Below are 15511 nucleotides of genomic sequence, written 5' to 3'. Positions count from 1 at the left end.
AAATTCTTGCCGTATATAATATCTGTGCATGTAACTTTGATATGGTTAGGATTGGGTAACAGGGCTGGATTACCAAATGGGCATTGATGGGAACTGCACTGGGGGCTCAGACCACCAGGGGCCACCATCACTTAGATAGACTAGACTTTGTACAAATCTAGGTTTACAATTGTATGGAAATCCATCCAATAGTTTTTTGAGATATTTCATTCAAAAACAAAAATGTCAACCTTATAGTGGTGCTAGATGAAAAGTCAGAAGATCACCGTCAGTGTCAAGCGACCTGCTCCTAGTTGAGACATTTTACTGGACGAAAGTGGTGGATTGACCAACATTGCCCTCCATAGAGTCAGATAGCAACTGATAGCATGGATACACATAACAGATAACATAAAAAGAACAATACATTTACATTTCATAAGACTTCACAATTCTATTTAAACCATGTTCATCTCCACACCAAAGCACAGCCTCACACTGCTAGCATGGCTATAGACTTCTAGTTTACATATTTCTTTTGGCATTCTTGCCAAAAAGATAGTTGAAAGTAAAGATTGACATGTGGTAGAAAGGGTGAAAGAAAGTTATTCTAATTAAACTGGTTGAAGAAACATGATAAGTCATGAATTAAGGCTTACGGTATTTTGAGATTTTTAAAATAATGACCTGCTCTACCAATGCTTTTTATTGATAACTATATTTAGTTCAATTTTTTTTTTCATCTCATATTGTTGTGTTTCTTGCTCATATTTGCTGCAGCTGCAAAACAAACTCTTTCCTCATCCTAACAAGCGGTTTGCTACAGAGTCCGGTTTTAAGGTTTTGCGTTGTAGTGGATGGTACAAAAGCCACTAAGAGCTGAAGCAGGCTCTCTAATGAAGCTGGGCAGGGATAGAGTGTGAGAATGAATACATTAGAATATTATTCCCGCACTGCAGCGAGCCATTTGTTTCTGCCCTTTTCCTTCCATTTGTTATTAATAACATACCACCAGAACCCAAGAGAGACAGAAAGCAAGAGAAAATATATTTTTTTTTAAAGTAAAAAATGCAGCAAGAAGATTTTGAGAATTAACAGAGTTGTTGCATCTGTCAAATGTGTGGCACTCGTCCCCCTGCTCTTAGATCTGGGATTCCCAGGGGCGAGGACGAGGCTCGACCTTCTCGACCGCCCTTTTAAGCCTGGCCCAAACTAAAAGATGTTTTAAATCTTAACAGATGTTGCAAATGTAAGAGTCCCCACACAAAAGGAGGCGTAGTGACAGTTTTAACAGTTTTGTTGCTATAGTATGTGGAGAGCAACAATTGGGCCAGAACAACACATCGGACAGTAACAGATTTCATTTACAAACAAGCAAAGTCCCGAATCTCAAAACCAGAATTTTTCACACGATCAAACGTAAGTACACAAACATGGCAACAACAGAAGAACTTCTGCAATTAGTGTTCATTTGTAGGACACCTGCTGATTACAAAGTTGTCCCAGTCAGGACGGTTAATGATGAGCACCGCTAGTTATTCACAGTAAATTTCCCCAAAACAACACATTGTAGTATCGTGATGACAAATAAAAAGTGAATACTAAAACGATACTCAGAGTATGAAAAAGTGATGCCAAGGGTCACTGCAAATTGAAAAATGAGTACCTTTCCAATTTGAAAAGAACTTGAGAGCTTGTGATCATGGTGTGTCAAAAAGATCAGCCTACAGGAAACCAGGGGAGCGTGGGAGAAATGTCTGGACTGTAGGCAGGCGAGTCTAGTGCCTGCCAACTTTTACTATGTTGCTCCAAAAGATGTACTGTACCTTTCAGTATTAATGGTGCCTTCACAGATGTGCAAGTTACTCATGCAATGGGCACTGACTCCCCCCATGATTTACAAAACTATTTGAAAACTTTTTCACTTTGCTTCAGTCCATCTCAGATGAGCTCGGGCCCAGCGAAGCCAGCAGCATTTCTAGGTGTTGTTGATATGTGGCTCTTGCTTTGCAGGGTAGAGTTTTAACTTGCACTTGTAGATGTACTGACGAACTGTTATTAACTGTGTTAATTGACTGTGGTTTTCTGAAGTATTCCAGAGCCCAAGAGGTAATATCCTTACACAATGATGGAGGTTTTTAATGCGGTTGAGCCCGAGGGATCGATGGTCAAGGGCATTCAATGTAGGTTTTCGGCCTTGCCCCTTACATGCAGAGATTTCTCCAGATTCTCTGAATCTTTTCTTTTTGTGATCAAATTTTTTTCATTCAAACAAAACAAACCAAAGTGCAAAACATTGGTTCAGATGACAACGTACATAAAAGTACACTACACACACTGAAGAAGGCACAGTGCACCTTTTCCACAATCCGTCCTTGTGATCAAATGTTTCACTCCAAAACAAAGAGAGGAAATACGGGAAGGAGGGAGACACAACAAAAACACAACAGCAAGAACGATGACCGCTACTCACAAACAAGACAAACGGAAACAGACACGAACACACAAACAAACAAGAGGCATTAACAGGGAGATCGGCATAAGACAAAGGGACCAAACATACGCACAGATAGAAGTGAGAAGGCCCTAGCACAAATCTCTAGCATGGACTTCAAGGACCCAGCAATGCTGAGCCAATTGTCCCCAGTCCTTCCCAGGGCTCCAGCTGTGCAAGCCGTCGAGAGCTCCATACACATGACATCCAGAAAGGACGGAGGAAAGGATGGTCAAAGTACGAATAGACAAGTCATGAGGTGGTTTCCAACGGGTTGCAATCATTCTCTTGGCCGCTGTGAGTAAGTCCAGCAAAGAAAGCCCGTTTTTGATTAGAAAGTTGGAGGGCTCATTCCGGGATCATTCCGAATCAAGACATTGGATTCTTCAAATCTTTTTATGATACTATGGACTGTAGATGATTAAATCCCTAAATTCTTTGCAATTGTACGTTGAGAAACCTTCTTCAACGATTGGACTACTTGCTCACACAGTTGTTCACAAAGGGATGAACCTCGCCCCATCCGTGCTTGTGAACGACTGAGCCTTTTTTTTAGGAATGCTCCACCTGTTTCCAATTGACCTGTTCACCTGTGACATGTTCCAAATGTTTTTTTAGCATTCCTCAACTTACCCAGCCTTTTGTTGCTAATTTTCCAGCTTTGTTTGGAAAGTTTTGCAGGCGTCAAATTCAAAGTGAGTAATGCAAAAAACAATAAAGTTTGTCAGTTTGAACGTTAAATATCTTGTTTGTAGGGCATTCAATTGAATATAGGTTGAACAGGATTGACAGATCATTGCATTCTGTTTGTATTTACGTTTTACTCAAAGTCCCAACTTTCTTGGAATTGTTTATGTTTATATATATATATATATATATATATATATATATACTGTGTATATATATATATGATACCGTTAAAGACAGCTTTCTTCTTCTTTCTCTTCTATCTCTCTTTCTCTTCAGACATGCCTATAACCATAAGTTTTTAAGAGACATGAGAGAGGTATTATACTTTGTGCTGTAGCCAAGGTTACCAGACACACATACGCTCAAACATACCACTAAATATTCCATACACAGAACCACCCTGCTATAACCTTTCAGAAAATGGAGCTAAACCGTCACTCGAACTCATCAGCACAAGACCGAGCAATGCAGAAAAGTGTGTTTAAGGAAATGATTTGATGAATACTGTATAAATAAAGGTTAGAATAAAGTTAAACACATTGTAATAAAAGCCCTTGAGCATGGTGTGTTCACTGCAGAGTGTTTGCACGTGGACAGGGTGTGTGGAAAAAACTGCTTCTGTGGGGGGAGGAGCTCAATTCACTGTATCAAACAGGAAAAGTAAAAGTAAAGCTACATTTGACAATGATATCAGGGGTTCTTCAACCAATAAAGACTTTTGAAAAAAAGTCAAACCTTTCTTACTTACTTTCTTACTAACTTTTTAAAGTTGTCTCAAGGAACCCGGGAGAACCCAATAACAAAGCCTTTGCAGTATTACTAGGAGTAGAAATATCATCCAAGCATGTTTTTTTTTTTCAGTTACGAAACATCTCGAACATTAGCTAAATTTTATTGACAAAGAAAATATCAGACACGCTTTTATATAATCACAATTGGAAAACTAACTTTCTTTTTACCTGTTTAAACTTCCTCTCAGTCTCACGATTGTTAGTTAAGTTATTCAGAACCCAGCAGCCGGATTATTAATTAAATATCGGTGGTTCTGCCATATCACTCCAATTTGTGCATCATTGCACTGGTTGCCTATTCAGTTAAGAATACATTTTAATCAATAGCAAACCAGGACTCTTAGGGGGCTTTCACACCTGCCTCATTTAGTTAGGTTGAATCTCAGAATTTGATTTCCCACTTGGTGCGGTTCATTTGAGCTGGTGTGAATGCAGCAATCACACTTGGATGTGCACCAAGAGTGGACCAAACAAGCGTACCGAAACCTCCTCAACCCTCTGAGCCCTATGGTATTTTTGACAATTTGACAGTAATGCAATTTTTCTCTCTGTCTGGGTTAGTCACATCGAAATATTCTGCACCCGGGTCATTCCTTTTGACTATATATAATCTTTTTTTCATCTGCAATGACGCACGCATGCATGACTAGTCTGACAAGCCTTCCATTGGTTGACAAGACGTAAACAAGCTTTTAGTCCAAATGCTCTACCAGACCAAAAATTGACCAAACAAAGAAATTATGGACATACAGTATCTCACATTGCCATGTTGAACTTCCAGTGACCAGTATGAGAGAGAGTAGGCACAAAAACACCAAATTTTACACACCTACCCCCTCACACCTGCAAGAGAGAGGCTAATTTGGCCCAATTTGCACGTTTTCACTTGTACAGCACATTTACACTGTTATACAAGCTGTACACTCTCTACTTTACATTGTAGCAACGTGTTATTTCGTCAGTGTTGTCCCATGATAAAAATGTGAGGGGTGTACTCACTATTTTGAAATATTGTAAAATGTATCAATCTTGGATGTAAGAGTTTGGATTTACTGCACAAAGATCACGAAAAACACTGGATTTCCTGGCAGGATAACAAACCTTTGGTAGGGCTGCATTGACACCAAAGACATAAGCGGAACAGTGCGTAGTATGTTTGTACTCGCTATGGTTATTAATAAGTCATGAACTGTGTTGTATACGATGAGCTCGGAGCTTATCTCTGCACCTCCCTTACTTGTTCCACCACACACTCCTCACACACACAAACCAGTTCTGCTTTTCCCAGACACACCAACATATAAATTGAAGTATAAATCTTCACAACGGTACAGACAACTTAGGTAGGATACGGCAGAGCCTACGCCGTTATACATGGGTTTCTGATTTTGTAAATCTTTTAGTCTGGAAAGCACTTTGTCCAAAACTGTCCTCCCCGAAAAACGCTCCCATAGTTAATTTGCTCAAGCAGTAATTATGACTTGTCTTTACATTCATAGTTGCGGCACCCTTTAGTGGCCTTAGTGGTTTATATGAAAGCAAGGCAGAGGCCGTAGCGGTTATGATGGAAGCGAGGCAGAAAAATGACGACTCATATTGTTGTATGGTTTGGAAGACTTGTTGCTTTGTGCCTAATGTTGTGAAAGTAATATATAAATGTAATATTCTTATTATGTCTGAGGTCGCAATTGTTATTATTATTATTATTATTGACTCACAAAATGCAAAAAAACTAAAACAATTCTGACAACGAATCAACATACAAATGAGTCCTGCCATTTATAACTCCTCTAAATCACTATACAATCTAAAGCAAGCCACCAACCGATGCCTTGCTGAAAATGAGAGAAAATGAAAATCATCCATAAACATACCCATCAGCAAAGAGTGTGTCTCATTTACATAATGATCAACACCTTCATCGGTTTTATATAACTCTCCTTCCGGGAGAAATCAGACCAGACCATACACATCCACTCACATTTCTCCAACACTTATCTTCCTTGCATGCTGGGTAAAATGGATTTTTTTTCTCTCTTCCAGTACATAACCACAGATCTACCAAAAGATAATTGGTTGGGACAGTCTATTTATGACCATCAATAGTGAAGTTCCAGTTTATTCAGTCTAATGATGGCATTGGATTTCCCCAATCCATATGAGCGAGGCAGGCACGGAAGTAATTCTAGGTTCAAAGCTAAAATATTGGTTTGGGCCAAACCTATATTTACATTTCATCATTTCATCAACCTTTTAGATGAAGTACAATCCAAGCCACAGGAGATTACAGAGAAACCATTGACCTCTTTCACACCAATAACCAGATTGCGGAGGTGCTATGAATGAGAGAAGGAACTACATTTATGCATTTTTTTTAAAATAAATGTTCATACATTTACGTTGTAATGCTGGGTTTTCCCAGGCAGTGTTGTTCCACCTGCAGCTCCGCAACCGTTCTCCAAAGTAGACTTGGGCAGAGCTGTTTCCATGGGGAATGAATTAAACTATGTTGATATCAAAGCAACAAATGTATGTTGTTGTTTTTTAAATTGTATCCGTGGAAGGTTTATACAGATCACACATTTACACACAGACTATACTCGATCTGTAAACACAAAAAAATTGAGACAAATCTATTTCCATACTTTTTACTCCTTTCTTACGTTATAATTGCCAACTTTCTGCATGGGTTCTTACAGTGGTGTTTTCATGGATTACATTTTGCAGAGATAGGAATTGGAATTTTACCCAGTTACTTTAATGAGGTATTTTGCTGACATCTCAAATGTTTGAATATACAAGGAAAATAGTGTTGATTTTTCCTTTTCTGCCTTGTGTTTGAAAAACTCCACTGTTATGTTTCAGCCCTTCTTCACTAAATCTCCATGCCTTGTGATTTATGAACCCACTGACATGGCCAAGCAGCATTAAAGAAATCTGACAAATGGAGGTATTTATGTCTGTGTGTGTTTTCCATCAGGGAAACTCCATCTGATAGGAGGGGGGTTGCGGAACTGAGAGGTTGTAAACACTTTGTGGTTGGGGTTGTGTTCAGGTGGCGGTGCTGCAGCTAGTCCAGAGTCGGCCTAAATCACACAGGAGGTCATTAGGTCGACACTTCAAAGAGAAGATGGAGAGAGCTATTATCTTTTCCCCAGTTGGTATCCAAAATACTTCCTGGATCGCGTCATATTCAAAGTTAATAAGAATAAGCATACCAAACATTCATGTTTTAAAGGTAACTAAAAAAAATTTCAACCCAGACCCTATTTTTTTATGTTTTGTGTCTAAGTGACTGACAATCTTTGACATTGTTCCAGTACTAAGCAACATTGCTGCAGTCGGCAGCGCCGAAACAGGCTACAGACTGTAGAGCATCTACTATTGGAGAGCCGCCTCAATCCTCAAAGACCCCCCCCATACCCTGCATGGACTGTTCCCACTTCTACCCTCAGGCCGGAGGCACAGAAGTGGTAAATGCAGGACCTCCGGACTCTTTCCTGCTACCATCAGACTCCTAAACCGTGGATAGGAGTTTATACTCATAACTGTACTCAACTGTTTACATTTCTCCAGTTTGCACATTTTTAACTTGCACTATTTACATTTGCACTGTTTACCGAATTGTAATGATTGTTTTTATTGCTTTATTTTTCACGTGTCGCCTATTTTCATTTTTTTTTATTTGAAGTACATATTGTAGATTTTACATTGTTTGGCATTCTGTGGACAGCAAAGGAAGAATTTCATTGTACAGGGAAACATGTGTCCTTACTGTGCAAATGGCAATTCATACAGTCTCATCACCGGAACCAAACACAACTGAATTAGAACAACTTTTATGCATTTCTTTCACATCTACTGCAGTCAGATTCCCTGTGTTCACGCAGAAGGAATAACTTTACATTGTTAGGCACTTTTAATGACATTTTGAACATGGTAAGAGGCTGAAAGCTCATTTAAAACATGCCCTGTTTCAGCGTCCTGGGTGCAAACTGTAGCAGGAGGATAACATGGTGTAGGCAGCACCGATTGTTTTGGTTGTTCTTGCTACTGACAGCACTCAAAATTTACATATTACAGAGCTACGTGTTGGAATTGACCAGAATTCTCCTTTAAGACATGTAGGCAATGCTGTTATGATTCAGGTTTTAGAAGCATTCTGAATCTGTGTCTCAATCAGGTTTTTTACTGCAGTTTGTGACAGATGACGGCCTCTTACCTGTTTACAGTTACGGTCAACTCTGAGGGTTGCTACGGTTGTTGTTGGTGCTACGGTTGTTACTATGGTTGTTGTTGCACAAACCAGCCAGCTGTCAGTTTGCAAAGATGCGGTAGAGATGCATGGCCAAAAGAAATGAAGGAGAAACACAGCTACTTTCAAACATTATCAAAGATTGGGCTATCAACACCTTGCCGACCTTTTTAAGAAGCTGGTTGAAGGAATGAACAACAACCTTTTCTCATTTACATGCATGTAAATTGGAATATTAGTGGTATATTTATTTTCATCAGCAGAACAGGATGTTGTCATTTTCGGAATAAGGGGAAAAAACAGAGTATTGTGTGCATGTAAACTGTTGTCTGGTCAGACATGGGATTTATATAAATGGAAAATGCACATGGAGAAGCTGTTGTCAGTGAGGAATTGTCATTAGGTTAAAGATGGGTGGTGCTGGCATGTTAATATCCACCAATAAATGTCTGTTGCTGATCTGTGTAACTTCGGGATGAATTAGTACATGTCTGGGAATGAGTTGTTGGGATTTTGATGCTGGAAAAAGGAACAGAAAAACTGATGAGGGTTAAGGTAAGCTCAAATCTGATGCTGCTGATGCATGCAGGATATCTGATGGTCTGATTTGATTTATTTTTATCATTTTATCATTTTAAATCCAAGCTGGGGAGAGTAACACTGCCCTTCAGCAGCATCAGAGCTGCCACCTGCATCCGGCATTTTTAAATTAGCGATGGAGCCATTAACTATTTGTTTTTTCATGTAGCTCTTGCAGAAAAGAAACAGAGAGCAGCTGGAATGTTTGGTTAACAAGATGCATCATTCTGTTGTGTTTACCATCATTTTGGCAAAAGCTAAATTGTATTCTAATGTGAGATTTGCAGGCTTTGTGAAAGTCATTGTTCTGTTGAAGGGAGACTCCATCAATTTACGCACAGGATTACACACACAAGTTTTACACATGATTTAGGGGGCTTTCACACGTACCTCTTTGGTCTGGACATTCACACTTTTCAGTTTGATCCAAACCAAAATTACAGGCGTGAAACCTCCCCAGGACCACGGTCCGGACCAAACAGACAAAGTGTGGTCCGACCAAAAGAGGTAGTCTCGGTCCGGATCAAACTGAACCAAGGTCCGGTTCTAGTGTGAAAGCATACCAAAATACAAATGCAGGAAGCTTTTGCAGGCTATCTTCATGTTAAAAGACCAGGGACACTCCTTTAAGGATTAGTTCAGTGCTTAGTGTGTACATGAGAGAGAGCATGACGGTGAATGCCCTCAGCGTAGACAGCTGTCTGCTATCAGAGCAGAGAATACATCTGCAGTTTACTTGTTAAGTGTCAGTAAATGTACAGTGTAGGTTTCAGTTTGTCCCTGAAGAAATGCTGCAAGTCTTCAAAGCCCAAGTAGACTTCCCGTGTCTTGCTTCTTAACAACGCAACAAAACAAAAAGAGACTTGGCAGCACGGGGAGAGAAGGAGTTAGTTACAAACCAATCCATTACAACTGTTGGGAGACGTGGGTCACGAATGTGATGAAGCGAGAACGTAGTTCTTTAGTGTGCTTGCAACTGCAAAGTAAAACCAAAGCCCACCCGATCAAATGTATACCATGTAACAAAAACATGACCCTTAATCCAGACTTTGGTTCAGTCTTTAAGGTGTATAATCCCCCTTATTCACTATGGTTAGTTCTACTAACAGTTATATAATGTCATCTGTGGCTCTGATTCTACATCCTCACTATTACTGTACGTTTTCATTTAAAACTTAAACAATCGGAACTAAACTCTGTCCACATTATCATGCCTTAAAATGCATGTCACAGACCACAGGCATAGATTTTGGGGGGAATGTACGGGATATGACCCTTGTATTTACATTTATAAGATGTAGATTCAAAAAAATACAATATATGTATATGAAATACAACCCCAAAAGAGGTAAAAAAATAAAACATTTAGCAGGCTCAAAACATATTAATGTATTGATATACCAATGTCAGACACCCCAGCAGGGGACCGTACCGTTCTAACCTTGCAACATATATCTCACTTATGATGTCTTGAATACGCAGAAGGTTTTAAACAGTACAGGAGTAATAATAACAATAGTTTGCCTTTGACACATGTTGGCATTAATAGTGTTATAAAATGCATAATTAAACTGCTCTACAGCTGCTAGCATCACCAACAAGGTTAGCAACGGCTGTCATTCATTATCCATGTTGAAGTAACCACCTGTAGTCAAGGCTGAGGTTGTTTGTTTTCTTCTGGAAAAGGGTCACGTGATGTGGTGGGATGAATCAGGGAAGGACATATCGTGACTGATCAATCAGGAAGTGAACATGGGAGTCTAGACTAAAATCCAGTCCCATGGTTTTCAAATTTAAACGGGATCATTTGGGTTTCCAGATGTCTCTGTTTTCAGGGGCTTGGAAAAGTTTGAGTAGTGTGGACACCAGGCGTAAACGTAGCATTTTAAAACCAAAGCACATTAGTGTGAATGAGATTTAATCCTGGTGAAGTTGGAGTTATGTCACCAGGGTAATGTCAGTTTAGAGGCAAGCCTGTGTTACAAACTGAAGGTTTTTTTCTTTCTGAAGTTGAGAGCAGGGTCCCAACATACACAAACTCCTTCAGGCCAAATTGCCCAAGATTTCCCCAAACATGTTTTAAACATATGTAAATCTTACACAAAGGGATGTCCCTGCAGGAAACAACAACTGGCCTAAAGGATCGGTCTCTGAGTCACACCACTATCAATGAACTCCGCCTCTGCTCGTTAAGCAGAGAATGGAGACGTATGGTGGAGCCACGAGGTTTAGATATTGAGGTTTGCTTAAATGTGTCATTGATAAAACTGAGGTCTCTGCTTTAGTGGGGGTTGTCCTCCATCACTGACCATACACATGGAGATAAGTCTTATCGGACATTTTCCCACAGTCCCCACGCTGAAGTTTATCCACGCTGACCCCTTCTCTTTCGTTGCAGCTAAGTCTAAGTTATCAGTCTTTTTCATTCAACGTCACAGCGCAGAGAAATAACCCACAGACCACACACACCATGAGATGTGAGAAACGATGAATAGCCGGACTGCACAGTTTAGAGAAACTGTGAGCAGAGCTACTGCTCAGGCCTCCTCCAATGTGTATTGTTTTTTCACAGTCCAATGGTGATGTGTGATTATGTTGCTGCATGGCTGGCCAAGCCACACCGTCTCCTCGTGGGAATGTGTGTGTGTGTGTGTGTGTGTGTGTGTGTGTGTGTGTGTGTGTGTGTGTGAGAATAAAGAGAGACGTGCCTGTCATGTCTCAGGTCTGGCTAAAGTCTGGCGAGCAGTGTGTTTAGACTACAAAACCAGAGAGAAGTGCAGCACTGAATGGTGTGTTCTGTGAGTGTCAGCTTTACACTTTTGACTGTTATTTCTATCAGTCACTGTGGCACATAACTCACCATCTTCATTACTGACATCTGGGAACTTTGAATGAAAAATTTGAACTCAAACTGTCCATAAACATCCACTAAATCTTTCTCAAGTATTATATAACTTTGAGCCACTGTTCTACTGAGTGCACAGGGCATTGCAGCTATAATACAATGTTTGTCCGTGCTAGATGGATTCTGAAGCACAGCGCTTTCAAGCAGGGGAGTGGATTTCGTGAGAAGGGGGAACCACAAGACGTTCAGCCAGGAAACGGGGTGTTTGTGTCCCGGGACAACTACATAAGGGGACCGGTGTTTTAACCCAAACCACAATGTTTGTTTCGAACCTCAAGTGGTTTTTGGTGACTAAACTTAACTGTCGTTGCAGCATGACGATCGCCTTTTCTCGGCTAAACTTAACTGAAACTGCCATAACCTCTCAGTGGTGCTCTGTACCTGGCTCACAGTAGGGGTGTTGAAATTGATTATTGCAACAATTATAACAACAATACAGCCTGTAGCCAACGATTCTGAATCGATGCAGGGACAGACCATGATCGATTATTGCCTACTGATGTTACTTGTTGATTTTCTACGGTCGCTGCTTTTTGTGTTTTTTGCTTTTTGTCTGCTGTGTTCAGGAAGTGTCTTTTCTAAGAGCATATACAATAAAAAGGGGAGTTCAGATACATCTGACTCCTTGAATTTTTTGATGAAAACCATGTGTAGCAATATGTAATAATATTGAGGAGGTGACACATCGCGATGCATTGTGATGTCGAATCAAATACTTGACAGGATAATCATAATCGAATAGTGAGACTAAGTGAAGATTCACACCGGTAGCTCACTGTCACCTTTTTCCTGCTAAATGTAATTGTAAAGGCCGCTAAATGTAACTTTCATCTGACCAGTCTTTACTGGACATACTGGTGTTCATCCTTATTTTGTAGGATATCATACAAATTATTATGCATAGGTTTTCATGAGAATGCGTTGTTCAGGGAAACGTTGTGATTTGATTGTGGTTTGGGTAGCCTTTTATTGCCAGACCTTCCTCCACAGCGCTGCGAAGGACGGTCTGGCTAATCTACAGAGCATTCCTGGATAGGACAAAAACGTGCTCTGATTTATTGGCATTTCTTTAATCCAATCATTGCTAAGTGAAGGACCTAGCGATGGTTCTTCAGCAAATTAACTTCGGGAAGGAACTTGTTTTGGTGGAACATGTGTACATTCAAAGATTGTTTTAGTCGTGCAACAGAAAACTTAGATTGGACAGATAGTCTAGCTAGCTGTCTGGATTTACCCTGCAGAGATCTGAGGAGCAGCCATAGTCCTTAGAAATCACCCGGAGGTTAGAATGCCAAAACAAAGAAAGAGGAAGGTAACGGACATTCAGCAGATTTTGTAGCGACAATCCCTGAAATGGAACGTTGTGGATATAGACGGTTTGGGTTACTTTGTTTAGGTCTGGGGACTTTTGTGATCAAGGTTACAATAATAACCACTCGGTTCAGGTTAGAGAATGACTGGTTCTTTTTTTAAACAATGTTGCCTGTCAGTAGGAAACACACACCTTTCTCCCGTGTTTAATTCACATGTTCTGTTTGCAGACTTTGTCGTACTATAATAAAACCACCAGGCTTCCCACTTTGCTCCAACCAAGAGCGTAACTTTGGGTTTAACATTGGGGGGGTTGAGACCTCCACTTTTGAGCAAAGTTGAAATTTTGCAATTGCAAATGTCTTTAATTATGGAAAGGAAATTGTTATTAGTTTTTTTAGGTTAGGGGGGGTTACACTGGCCAGTTGGTTATTTGGGTGGCTATAACCCCCCCATCCCCCCTTGTGAATTCCACCTATACATCCAACGTCTTCAATTGCCATGATGGGGACACAGCCAACAATGAGAACAGAAATGGTAGACCGACACAGAGCAACAGATCTGCTTACCCTGACAGAAGAAGTGTATTTCAAAATGAATGACAGTTACAAAAGGGGTTAGAGAGACATTGTGGTTATGCTTAATAGAAACCAATCCTGAGTGTTGGCAGAAGACAGGAAGCAAGCAGCAGTTTCCCATGTCAAAGTGCCATGTTTTGCTGCCCTCACTACTGACAGACAAACCCGCCAGTAATTGGATGTCTGAAAAAGATTGTTTGGGGGGAGAATATAGAGTGCAACTAATGTTGAGTGAATATGATTCATGTGGGAACAACACCAGTGTGCTTTCACACTTGCAAACCTATCATATATTGTATAAGATGAAGAAATTCTTGACAGAGAAGAAGATAGAAACAGATGATGCTCAAACAACTCAGTCAAAGGCCCCATTCTCAACTTATTTAAAAATCTGTCCTCCATGTTAAAGGGGACAGCTATAACCATGTAAGTTTTTAACTAATAAAAAGAGCTTCCTACTGTCTGTGTGCCTGATGACGTAACGTTTTCTGCACAACGGTGTTATGTGTGTAACATAAGACATACTGTATGTATGTTTTAGAAACCCTTGAAAACAATAAGGATGCCAAACAGGCAGTTCCTGGGACATGAGCAGGAGAGAAAGAGGTTTTTCAAAGTCTTAGTTGTGTGTGTCTGATTGTGTTTTGTTTTATTTCTTCATTTTGTATGCTTGCAGTGTGGTTGGTGTGTTTTGTTTTCGGTTTGTCACACTGACTCTTCAAAGTATCTGGACACGCCCCTTCCCGCTCTTGCTGCTCTACCAGTTATTCATCAGCACACCTGGAATTTTTCAGCTCATGAAGACCAGCCTGACTTTCCTCTCCCTGCCAGATTGTTAGCTTACCGCAGTATGCGTTACCGCCAGCCTTCATGCAGTATTTCCAGTCTTGTTATCGAGTTTCCAACCTGTCTGTTCCGTGTTCCCAGAGATACTCACCTTCGGGATCTTCGGCCACTTCTGTCTTGCCTCGGACCTGACGTCATATACAGTACATTTACACTATTTCTTTCCCTTGTACTGAGTGAATGCTGGCTATTTTGCCTTTTGTATGTGCATGTCTTTACATTATACATTTATAATGAAAGTTTTGTATTAAAATTTACACAAAAAACACAACTCACTCCCAGTGGTTTCTTTGACATGAGAAATACTTAATACTCAATCAGGAGAGACATGTAAATTGCAAATATGCAAATTAGGTTTATTATACAACTCAATGAAATGTACAAAGTCTTTGGCGATTAGACTCCATCACTATACAAATATGTCATATGTCTATATAGGGGTAGAGAACCATCAGACCCCCAGATGGAATCTAGACACCGGCGGTGGCGACGATGGAGCCCGAAGACCAGACCGAGGGAGGCTCCAGACCAGTCAGCTGGAGTAGATGACTGGAGGTTGAAGGGTAGATGGAGGGTTGCACTCTTTACCTGCAACGACTGAATGGAACAGGGAGAAACAGATTTTTAAAGGCAGGGTTGTGACTCTGTGATTGGCCCTTGCAATTTGTGTAGGATTCTGAATGCTAAAGCAGGAAGGTGAACACCTCCACCAGCTGATTCTATTTAGGAAGAGAGCCTTGATTAAATAAGGACTTCCTGAAATAATTTATGTTGTTATATTTCAATCAGGAGAGCCTAGTTGCAGATATGTACATGACTACGCGGCAAAAGTATATTTATTAGATAACAGCTGAACTGATTAGCAGTGCTCCGATTAAAAGTTAGGTCTTCTGGAAAGAATTTACGCTGAGCAACATTTGATTGAGTATGTTGTTCCACTCACAGTTGAGTAGGCGCTCCTTAACGTGACACATTTGCGTAAAAACTGCTCAAAGGCCACACGTGGCCTAAACCACGTCCAAATGTGCTCTGAGTGATCAGACTTTAACGTGTCCTCAGTGCGTCCTGTGTGCATTAACACCT

The sequence above is a fragment of the Etheostoma spectabile genome, chromosome 19 (assembly GCF_008692095.1).
Source record: "Etheostoma spectabile isolate EspeVRDwgs_2016 chromosome 19, UIUC_Espe_1.0, whole genome shotgun sequence".
Classification (NCBI taxonomy): domain Eukaryota; kingdom Metazoa; phylum Chordata; class Actinopteri; order Perciformes; family Percidae; genus Etheostoma; species Etheostoma spectabile.
Note: the sequence above shows the minus strand (reverse complement) of the source record.